Here is a 12,123-nt window from a genome sequence, read left to right as displayed (position 1 = left end):
GCGCGGTTCACACGCATGTGCTCGGAGCACGGAGGAGCGCGGTTCCAACTGCGTGTTCATGGCCAAAGCAGACCCGGGCACGGGACTATTTCACACAGTGTTTCTCAAAGCTCACGCGTCACGAGCTCTTCACGGCTACAAGCCCTGGACAATAGAACGGAATTCACTAAGATTAAACCCATTCCACTTAGAAAAGATCTGACTTTTTACTGACATCCTGCCTTGACAGAAAAAAAAAAAAATGACTTTAAATGTATATAATTAAAAGGAAACAAGACTCCAATCTTTACCCAAGAATCTGCTCTTTCTCCCAAACGCCCGAGCACGCCAGCATCTTCTCTAAGCAGCACCGCTGAGCACCGCAGTGACACGGCCTCGGCAAGCCCGGGGGGGCAGCAACACCAACAGGACCACTCGCCGGGGCCCCACGGGGTAAACCCATCAGAGCCTTCAGGCACACGCAGTGCGGTCTCTATTCTGGCCCCTCACAGGCCGTGCTGGTTAGCTTCTGTTTCTTGGCTGTGTTCCAAACGGGTGGGTTTCCCAAAGAGGGGGTTACCAAAGGTGAGAGGTCATTCCATTTGTGTGGCACACGTTGTATCTAGTACCAAACCTCACAATGCTTGGGCCCATCCAGAGACCCAGAAGAAGGTGGCAGTTTTCAAAATAGAACGAGAGGCAGAAGAGCTCTCCGGGTTCTACAGACGCACAAAAAGAAATGATCAAATACAGTGAAACGATGATCAATACCGAAGATGAAAGCTCTTCGCTCTGGCTAACTTATCTCCACCCGTTTTATGACCATCACCAGCTTGGGGTAAAAACTCAATGTTACTACAGAGGGATGCAGAGGAGAAAGGCCGGGGCGTAAACAAAAAGCAAACAGACAAAAGAAGAAGTACAGAATTTAGAAATTGTACCAAAAAACAGAGATCTAGAACAATGTCTACACTAACACTCAAGCTGCAAAATCCTCACAATGAGGTAAAACAAAAACAACAATAAGAAACAAAACAAAACAAAACATTAGGCTGTTTTCTAAAAACAGTTGTAGCTATTTAAAGTATGGTGCCTGGGTGGCTCAGTGGGTTAAGCCTCTGCCTTCAGCTCGGGTTGTGATCTCAGGGTCCTGGGATCAAGCCGCACATCGGGCTCTCTGCTCAGCAGGGAGCCTGCTTCCTCCTCTCTCTGCCTGCCTCTCTGCCTACTTGTGATCTCTGTCTGTCAAATAAATAAATAAAATCTTTTTTTAAAAAATTTAAAGTAATGCTATAGCATGGTTCCAAAGTTTTTCCAAAAAGACCCTTTTTAAAAAATTTATTTATTTATGTATTTATTTATTTATTAAACTGATTCATTTTCAGCATAACAGTATTCATTGTTTCTGCACCACACCCAGTGCTCCATGCAATCCGTGCCCTCTCTAATACCCACCACCTGGTACCCCGACCTCCCACCCCCCACCCCTTCAAAACCCTCAGTTGTTTTTCAGAGTCCATAGTCTCTCATGGTTCACCTCCCCTTCCAATTTCCCCCAACTCCCTTCTCCTCTCTAACTCCCCTTGTCCTCCACGCTATTTGTTATGCTACAAAAATAAGTGGAACATGGGGCGCCTGGGTGGCTCAGTGGGTTAAGCCGCTGCCTTCGGCTCAGGTCATGATCTCAGGGTCCTGGGATCGAGTCCCGCATCGGGCTCTCTGCTCAGCAGGGGGCCTGCTTCCTTCTCTCTCTCTCTGCCTGCCTCTCAGTGTACTTGTGATTTCTCTCTGTCAAATAAATAAATAAAATCTTTAAAAAAAAAAAAAATAAGTGGAACAGAGTAGAGAGCCCAGATATGGACCCTCAACTCTATGGTCAATTAATCTTTGACAAAACAGGAAAAAATATACAGTGGAAAAAAGACAGTTTCTTCAATAAATGGTGCTGGGGAAACTGGACAGCTATATGTAGAAGAATGAAACTCGACCTTTCTCTTACACCATACACAAAGATCAACTCAAAATGGATAAAAGACCTCAATGTGAGACAGGAATCCATCAGAATCCTAGAGGAGAACATAGGCAGTAATCTCTTCGATATCAGCCACAGCAACTTCTTTCAAGATATGTCTCCAAAGGCAAAGGAAACAAAAGACCCTTTTTTAACCCACCTTTCTAGTTCTTTGTTCTTTCTTTTTCTTTCCTGCTGGCATAGTCCAAGTTTCCATACAATTCTCTTATATAAATACTCAAATATTTTGGACTCATGCTGACACAAAATCATGTGGGTCCTTCCACCCAGGACTTCTCAAGACCCTTTTCTTTCCTGACCACTCCTCAGCTCTGCTCCTTCGCCTAAACTACCCAAACTCGTCCCGTTTCTCCTTGCTTTGAATCGGTGGCATCTATAGTCCTTGAGTCAAAAGGTCTGTCCTCAGCCCATATCGGGAAATATCCAGCGTGAAACACAAATTCCTTCATTTATTCATTTGCCTACTTCATTACTTCATTACTAAAGAGTGAGTCGCTAACCTTCTGTCTCTGCTAAACACAGGAGGTTGAGGATTGATTTCCTTTCCTTGAAAGCAGTCTTTGAGGGTCTCAGTGAATAGAAGCAAGTAAGTGAAATATCCCAGAGAAAGCTTTCTTCCACTGGGCAAGGAAAACTTCATTTATAGCCGCTATAGAGCATTAAATTAAGGATAGGAAAATGACCACATTTCTTAACTTACTCCCAGTTTTCCAAAACTCCTATTTTTCTATATTTCTAGAAGGTGGGGGGGTAGAGACCCTGTAACTCCAAAAAGGCTAGAAATGATAACTCTTCCAGATAATGGTCTAAAGCTCCCAAACACCTGAATCGTGCCACTAACTGACTCTGCTCTCCTACGGTGGGACAGTGATTCGGAACAGACGCCGTACATCAAATCACTGACTCACTTCAGAGGGCTGGAAAAACATATGGCCCCATACACCCTAAGCCCCAACTTTCACTCTATAAATTTTCAGTCTCTACTACAAACTGTTTTCTCTTTCTACTGGTCATTTATCAAAGGAAAATAAATGAAAGAAGGAAGTACCAAGAAATGTTCCAAACAAGCATTTCAAGAAAACAATAAAACATCCCACTTTCAAATGCATTAATATCTAACCTACCACCCATTTCCTTTACCACCTGCCCCCAAATTACCAAAAAGGACATCCGTACAGCCCTCATTCATCAAATATGTCCATGCTTTTGCTGAGTATTAATTTCAAACAGGTAAATGTTTAGTACAGAGTGAAATGGGTCCAACTAACCTTCTTCCTCAACTTCAGATAAACACAAGTAGACGTAGATGTTAGTCTCGGGCTGACCACGATGTGGGTAGTCAAGAGACAGGACACCTGGTTCTAGTGATGCTTTCTAGCTGATGAGGCCAACCAAGCAGATGGTAGCTCTCACTTAAGATTTAGTAAATGAGCCACACGCTCTCCAAATGTCTGCTTATCCTCGCAGAGAACATCTGCTCCCATCTCTTCGGCCAGCATACTTCCATTGTTAGAAAGGACCTCTCTACTGGGTAGTGTGGTAAATCGTAAGATTTCTCTCTTCCCATGAGGGTATGATTACAGCTGGGGGTAAGATCCTTGACACAAGCCAGATCGATCAAAATTTTTCCAAGAACTTTGACTGGAAACTAATCCCCCAAAAGGGGTGCTCTCTGTGAGCACAAACTATCCGAACTATTAAACCAACATGGCCACCACACAGAGGCTGCCGGAGAATGAAGCTAACCCAGGCTAATGCACAGCCAAGAGAGATGCCCTACGATCATGGCGGGTGCAGCTGCTCCACAAGCCAAACCCCGAGACTTCCAAGTCAAGGGAGCAATAAATGACAGGCTTTGCTTATGCTGGTTTGAGCTGAGTTTCCATCACTCACACTGAGTGTCCTAAATAATGTAATTTTCATTAACCTTCTCCTGCTTTGCTTCTATCTTTGCAGAAGACCCTTGTCTATACAGTTCTTGCCACTTATGTTGTGATCCCACTCCTGCCACCTTGTCCCTTCTGTCCTTACATTTTCCTAACTTCCGTCCTCTCTCTCTCCTTGGGTTCCATATTCTCTCCTTAACAAGCTTTCTCCCTCCTTTTGAAATAAAATGGGGTTTTCCCACTTAAGAGACTCTAATCCCAGAAAAGCACATTTTAAGAAAGAGTTTTAATCACAGAGTTTCAACAGAAGATGCTGCCTTTCACTTAATGTTACCCCATAAATGTGTCTACATGGCTAGATCTTCTTCACGTCTAGGATTTTAATAGCTATTTAATGCCCCATGTCAACTTCATCTATGACTATTTACTTAACCCCTCTTCTACCACAGACATATAGTTACCTTCTTAATTTATAGTGCAAAGAATGCTGGAAAGAACACTTCTTTAAATATAATTTTTCTTTCTTCTAAACTAATTCTTTAGTGCAAATTCCCAGAAGTCTCATCAAAACTGGACTTTTCTCATAGGCATAAGGTGATATCTCATTATTGGTTTAGTTTTCACATGTTTATTATTATTATTATTAATAAACATATAACGTATTTTTATCCCCAGGGGTACAGGCCTGTGAATCACCAGGTTTACACATTTCACAGCACTCACCATAGTCCATACCCTTCCCATTGTCCATACCCCCACCACCCTCTCCCATTTCCCCTTCCCCCAGCAACCCTCAGTCTGTTTTTTAAGATTGAGTCTTTTATGGTTTGTCTCCCCCGCAATCCCATCTTCTTTCATTTTTTCTTTTCCTACCCCTCAAGCTCCCCCCACGTTGCATTTCCACTTCCTAATATCAGGGAGATCATTTGATGGTTGTCTTTCTCCGATGGACTTATTTCACTAAGCATGATACCCTCTAGTTCCATTGTTTATCCATTGTGTGTGTGTGTGTATATATATATATATATATATATATATATATATATATATACACCACATCTTGTTTATCCATTCATCTGTTGATGGTCATCTAGGTTCTTTCCATAGTTTGGCTATTGTGGACATTGCTGCTATAAACATTCAGGCACACATGCCCCTTCGGAGCACCATGTTTGTGTCTTTAGGGTAAATACCCAGTAGTGCAATCACCGGGTCATAGGGTAGCTCTATTTTCAGTTTTTTGAGGAACCTCCACACTGTTTTCCACAGTGACTGCACCAGCTTGCATTCCCACCAACAGTAGAGGAGGGTTCCCCTTTCTCTGCATCCTCGCCAGCATCTGTCATTTCTTGACTTGTTAATTTTAGCCATTCTGACTGGTGTGAGGTGTTTCACATGGCTCTTACCAATGATTCTACTTAATATATTTGTTTGCTACTTGTATTTTCTCTTATGTGAACTCTCTATTTCTAGTTCAATTCCTAGAGTCTGGTAGCATTAATAAATATTCACATGAATTCTTTATAAGTACTAAGTAATTCTTTGTAACACTATTTCTTTGAAAGCTTATCAGAATTTGTCATGACTGCCTTCTATTACATTTGGTAATGCGTGTTAAATGTGTACACAAATATGGTTTTTAATAATGTGCATCATGTGGCCCAAAAATTATATTTCTAAGGATTTTACCTCAGAAAATAACTAAAATTTATCCTGAGGAAATAATTTATCCTCAGGAAATATCTGAAAATTGTGCTGAAAAGTGTAAAAGAATGGTCACCACAGTGTTGCTTACAATACCAAAACACTGGACCGTGACCTCCAATCGAGAGGGGTCACTACAATGACTTATCGTTTAGCCTTGACGGATTTGTCATGTAGGTCAGTTGTGTATTGACACAGAAAAGTATTCATCATATGGCGTTAGATTAAAAACGAAAAAACAAACAGTGACCAAACAATGCACATATTGCAACGTCGGTTTTTGTTGAACACACACACTTACAGAAGTTCCGCAGTAAGTTCATCTAATATTGAATAGTAATTATCCTTGTTTGTGGAATTGCTTGCACTAATGGAGTTTTTCCCTCTTTTTTTTTTTAACGTTTCAGCATTTTTTTAAAAGATTTTATTTATTTATTTGACAGACAGAGATCACAAGTAGGCAGAGAGGCAGGCAGAGAGAGAGAGGAGGGAGCAGGCTCCCTGCTGAGCAGAGAGCCCGATGTGGGGCTCAATCCCAGGACCCTGGGATCATGACCCGAGCCAAAGGCAGAGGTTTTAACCCACTGAGCCACCCAGGCACCCCACATTTTATTTATTTTTTAAGACAAAGTTTCTAACATTGCAATAGCTCTTTTCCACAGGCTCTGCGTATAATAGGTTAGTACAAGGCACTGAAGGTTTGGGGGTTTTTATGATAGTTATGGGTTCAGTTAATCTCAAATCTTACACAAGTAAATCTAAAATAATTACAAAATATTTCCTTGGCCAGGGGTGCCCAGGTGGCTCAGTGGGTTAAGCATGTGACTCAGTTTTGGCTCAAGTCATGATCTCAGAGTTCTGAGACTGGGCTCCACATTCTGTGGGAAACCTGCTTGAGATGCTCCCCCTCCCTTAGCCCCTCCCCACATACATGCACACTCTCGCTTTCTCTCTCTCTCAAATAAATAAATAAATCTTTAAAAAATATTTTTCCTTGGCCTTTTGTGATTTGAGACCTGTTTTTTAAGATATACCTACTAAAATGATTTCTGAGACACTTCAGCACAAAGTAGAAAGCATTAAAATATCTCTTTATATCTGTTTATTTTAATAGATCATAAGTGCAGTTGTTTTCTCCTCTGTAATGCTAAAGCACTAGTGTCTAAAATATTTCATTAACTTCAACAGAAATACATGTACCAGGGGAGCCGAGTTACCCTTCTTTTGGGGAAAACATTTGTATGATTCCATAAAGAAACTTAACACAGGGCAGAACCACTCAGTCCAGGAAGAGAGTACATAACTAAGGATAATCATTTATTTATTCATTCATTCAATGCCTGGTAATGTCCTCTACAGAGATATAAAAATGAGGACAGTATCATCTATGTCCTCAGTGGAAGACAGATGTCCCGATAACTATAACGGAGTACAGTCTGCTGACATAAGGCGGTACAGGCACAATCCCATCAACTTGAGTGGGAAGTCGTACACAAAGCCTCTCCCAGGGTGTTGTCAGTGCCTTTTCCTTTCCTTTTGTAGTCTATGTTTGTCTGGTTTCTTTTCTTTGAGAACAGATTTATAGTACTTGTAATATAATAAGTAGGTGATATGGCCATTTTCCCCTTAGAAAAATCAAAAAAGAAAGCTATCACTCAAGAGTTGGAACGATAGGCTGGGCTTTGTACTTTGGTTTTCAAAAAACACTATTAAAAAAAAAAAATACTGACCCTTTCCAATGGTTGTCCTTCTACCTCTATAATTTATTTCTAGTACTAAAAAAATAGAATTCTTAGTTCTTTTATGATGTTCAGTTAGCCACTGTATAGTACATCATCATTAGCTTTTGATGTAGTGTTCAATGATTCATTAGTTACATGTAACACCCGGAGCTCATCACCACACGCTGGAATTCTTAGTTTTAAATACACAATCTCCCTTGCTGCGTAACTGTCCTTGACCGTAATAAGTTTGCATAAAACCACCTCGCAGGAATACGCGTCTTGAACTAACAGTATTTCTTCTATCATGCTTTATATTTATCTGTGTTATTATTGAGGTTTTTCCTCCAAGTCATCAGTGAAACAATGTAAGAAATATAAAAAGACTTTTTCCTCTTCAACATCCTAATTCATTCCACTAAAGTGGTAACCAAAGTAGTCATTAACATGAGTTTTTCTCCTTTTCATATGCTCTTGAGTTACCTTATTCCCACAAAATCTTCCTCTCTTCTCCTCCTAAATCCTCAAACTATTAAGAATCTTTTCTAGTTCATGTTTTTTCAAGAGGTCCTTCTGTTCCTTAAAGTGTCTCACCATACTTGATCTCTCTTCTAAAACACATTTTTTTAAAAACCATTTTATTTTTATTATTGAAGTGTAGTTGATAGACATTACATTAAAAAACACATTTTAATTATAGAAATTGATCAATCTGATAACACTCTAAAGGCAAACAAAAAGATAATAAGTTTCTGTTGTCCAGCATGGGAGAAAACCTATACTCTTGAAAATCTGGGGTAGGATATATAAAATAACAAGGTTTCCATTAAAAAAAAAATTAATTGCAAAAAATGCACTTTATCCTAATACTATCTGGAACGTAATTTAATCTTTGCAAATTATAAAGAAGAAATGAGAAAGCCAATTAGATTAAAGGGGAAGGAAAACAATCACACCACCACCTCGGGGGCATCATCATGAACATTGATATTAAAGGGATTAATGCCTATTAATAGGGAGTTCGACTTGACATATCGCCAGATAAAGCCATTTTGCTGAACTAATGAGGAACCTAACAGTACTAACAGCACTGACTCATTGCCGGAATACGGTGCAGACAGATCTTTCTTTGTCAGCGATGATGGTCAGTGACGTGAAGTCCCTCGCGTCCTCTCCAAAGCCCGACCGAGCAACAGGAGGCCCCTGGTGAGAATGAGAAGAGGGAGGAACACACAGAGGAAGGGGCCGTGATGTCTCACTTCCAACAACACCTAATCAGTGTGTAGTGACAACAGTTACAATTTGAGAACAAATGATTTCCGTTTCAAAGGGTCCCGACTGCCTACAGAATGGAACTCGAACGCCTTCTTCCACACCCTCTGTGACCCCGAGCGTAAAAGTCCTTGCTCTGTTTCTTCCCTTCACTTCCCACACGTCAGTCAAACTGGACTCCCTGTGGCCCAGGCTCTTCCTCATACGGACCCTCTACCCTAAGAGCTTTTCCCTCATCTCTTCCTGTTCTAAACTGACCCCCATTGGAAGGCTAAGATCAAAAGCGGTTTCCACCAGGAATAACAATATTCTCAACAGCGAGCAGGTGCTTTCTACTGACTATGTCCCAGCTACGTCCGCGTACTTACTATCTCTTTTACCTTTGCAGCAGCTCCTCTTACATGAACGAAACTATTATCCCCGTTTAACCGCTGAGGCCAGTAGCTTCTCGAAGGTCGAACAGCCCCGATGAGCTCAGACTGAAACTCCGAACTCCGAATCCAGAGCTCCTCCCCTCAACCACGGGGCTGGGCTCCTGCACGGACACCTGCCCCAAGTGCTGCGAATTGAGTTCGCTCTTTGACGGTACGTATGGGAGAGAATGATCACAGCTACACTCCCTGAAAGTCCTATTTGTTCTGGTTTAAACAATTCAAGAATGTCTAGGCTCAGGTAACAAGCCCCCAGGAAGGTCAGTTCCTGTGCTGGTTACATCAGCAGATCAATAGCCCAACGCCTGGAGGAACCAAACTTCCTACCCTCGTCCTCCATCAACCGGCGCCTGTTTGACGGCTGGCTTGACGAGTGGCGGCCGCACCTCCCGGCTCTGCACCGTCACCCGCCAAGTGCCAAAGACTAGTTTTTAAATCTCCCACTACTGGAGGATTCTTTCTCCTGAGGCTTCCTTCTTGTGAAGGGATTGCAACATACAACTCTAATGCTTTCTTATCCTTGGGAAAGTGGCATGATTTCTCTAACTGGTAATTTTTTTTAAAAGATTTTATTTATTTTAGAGAGAGAGAGAGAGAGAGAGAGAGAACGAGAGGGAGCTCGATGTGGGACTCGATCCCAGGACTCCAGGATCACGACTTAAGCCGAAGGCAGTTGCTTAACCAACGGAGCCACCCAGGCTCCCCTCTAACTGGTCCATTTAAAAGAGGAGTAAGCGAGCGTGCTTAACTTGGTTTTGGCTCTCTTCCTCTTCTAGGGAGCCAACCTTTCAGCCAAAAGCATATACGTTTTCCTCTGTTTCTCCCAACAGTAATTCTTACCTGAGCAGCCTTCCTACGTGGGAAAGCTGCTTCAATAAAATCTGCCTGTGAAGGCGTAAGCCTGTTGGAATCCGGGGGTTCAGAATCAGTGAGCCCATTTGGTCCAGAAAAATCAAAGTCACATCCGCCACCTCAGCCTCACTGATTAAACAATAAAAAGGTGATGTTTTTATGTCTATATTTATTATTTGTTCATTTCTCAACTAGTTGAGAACTTGAGGGGAGAGAGGAGCTCTCTGTGAGGTTCTTTCAAGCACCAGAAGCTTAGCAGACTTCCATGCAGATCTCGTTGGCTACAATTAGGCCATGAACTCACTCCGAAACCAATCCTGGCCGGGGACTATATACTTCCTAAGTCGCTTACACCCAGGATTTACACTAGTCTTGTGGGGACGGGGTGGCGACTGGGAAAAAAATGGGATTTTTGCCAATAGGGAAAAGAGAAAAAGGGCTAGGAAGCCAGCAACCTAGCATCCGCTACTACATGACCTGGGGGCAGAACGCGTGTCTTCCAGCCCATGGAAGCTGACCAGCAAATATCTGGAACCCAGTGGGATCACTCCTAGTACATCTACCGATGCAGTTAAGAGAGGAAGAGGTTTCTTCCTGCCACTAATTTCAGGTTAGGAATCCTTCTGTTTCTGTTCCCTCATCTCTTAGACCGACTTCCTTCTGGATGACAGGGAAATTCAGTGTAGTCAGAGAACCAAAGAGTAAGTACCTATTTCTGTTAATAATTTTCTCTTGCTTGCGCTTACAGAGTCATTTCAGGAATGTGAGGTATAAGGAACTAGAGAATCTGCTCTCCAGGGTAGACACCCTCCTCTCCCAACCCCTCCCCCACCATTCAATTTCCCTTTGGAAGAAAGGAATGACATAAATCTAATAAATAACTAATCTTGGGAGCTGTCAGGAAAGAACTCACCGGTCATGGCCCCAACTCAAGGGTCTCCTGGGCAGAACAATGGACTTTCTTCTGTGAAAGCTTTTCCTTTCCTCCTCCCTTTCATTTAGTTTATAAACTCTGGGAGCCTAAGAAATCATTGCTAAAAAAGAACTTTGCTGGCATACCAGAGGCGATGCACTTACTTTACATAAAACTGCTCAGATTTTTACAAAATTATCTTGTGCCGCTTTTCTATTTAAGTGTCCCTTCCTCTCCCAGAAGCAAAATGCCATCCATATGAAATTTTTAAAGCCAACTTTTCTTTAGACATTTGCCATTCAAATACCAAAAAAATAAGCTGGCTTAACTCATGATTGTCATTTGATATTTATATGTATTATTTTCCTTAGTAAGCAGAGGGTTTTAAAAAGTAAGCAAACGATGACAAGATAATACCATAAGGTGTCACAAATGAGTGACAGCCCTTTCCTAGGAGACATGTACATGTGCACACATAAATGTTCTGTATTAAATAAACATGTATATGTATACATTTCGTAGTTATAAACAAATGGAGAAAGAAAATCAAAATGAGGTATTAGGTTATAAGGTAATTTAGAGCAAAAAAAAAAAAGGTGTGGCGAGTGTACGCTCTGTCCAGAAAATTGAGATATATGATCACATCTAGCATAGTTTGAACAAATTAATATGGCTTCTAAGCTCAGCTGCATCTTCTATATTCAAAACAAAGCATAAGAAATGTGTCTGTTAATTTAAAACATCTGTTCCTACCACCACAAGAATGTGAATAAGACTGAAAATGCATATGGATTATTCATCAATAAAAGTACAAAGCCTCTTATATTATTCCTCTCACACAATATTTTAGGAAGATAGAAATTCCCAGATAGGAAACTAGCATATCTGATTACAATGGACAGTTTATAAAAACCCATCAAGGCAAAAGAATCATCTGAGATACCGAGAGTCCAAGGCTCACCACCTAGCACCCAAGGGTTCAAAATCTCTCCTTTTCCTAAAGAAATGTATAGGGAGAAAGCCCTCACTTGGGCCCTGGGGTCAGGAGGTTTTCTCACCCTAACAGCCTCCTTAAGCAGAAATGCACAGCTCCCACCTTCAATCCATACAAGTAAGACCCCAAACTGGAAGTCATCCAGACAGAGCCAACACTTATTTCTGGTGCTGACTGCCCTGTCTTGACTTGAATATCTCTAGTTAAAGGAAATTCATTGCTGCTCCCAGCACAGTGATGATGTGCTACCACTTTTCTGCAAAAAACATCAAGTTTTTATCCCAGAAGAAGTACATTTTAATACGACTAGCTTTCCTACTTAAAAACCTATAATTTAGT

General features: G+C 41.5%; 1 protein-coding gene across 6 annotated transcripts in view; it reads right to left on the bottom strand.

Moving 5' to 3' along the window:
- The window catches only part of FRAS1 (Fraser extracellular matrix complex subunit 1), a 420,039-nt gene that overhangs the window by 392,691 nt on the left and 15,225 nt on the right, over window positions 1-12,123 (bottom strand). The window lies entirely within an intron of this gene.

This window comes from Mustela nigripes, chromosome 1 (genome assembly GCF_022355385.1).
Source record: "Mustela nigripes isolate SB6536 chromosome 1, MUSNIG.SB6536, whole genome shotgun sequence".
In the NCBI taxonomy this organism is placed as follows: Eukaryota; Metazoa; Chordata; class Mammalia; order Carnivora; family Mustelidae; genus Mustela; species Mustela nigripes.
The sequence above is the reverse complement of the archived record's forward strand: the minus strand, read 5'-3'. Positions and strand labels throughout refer to the sequence as shown.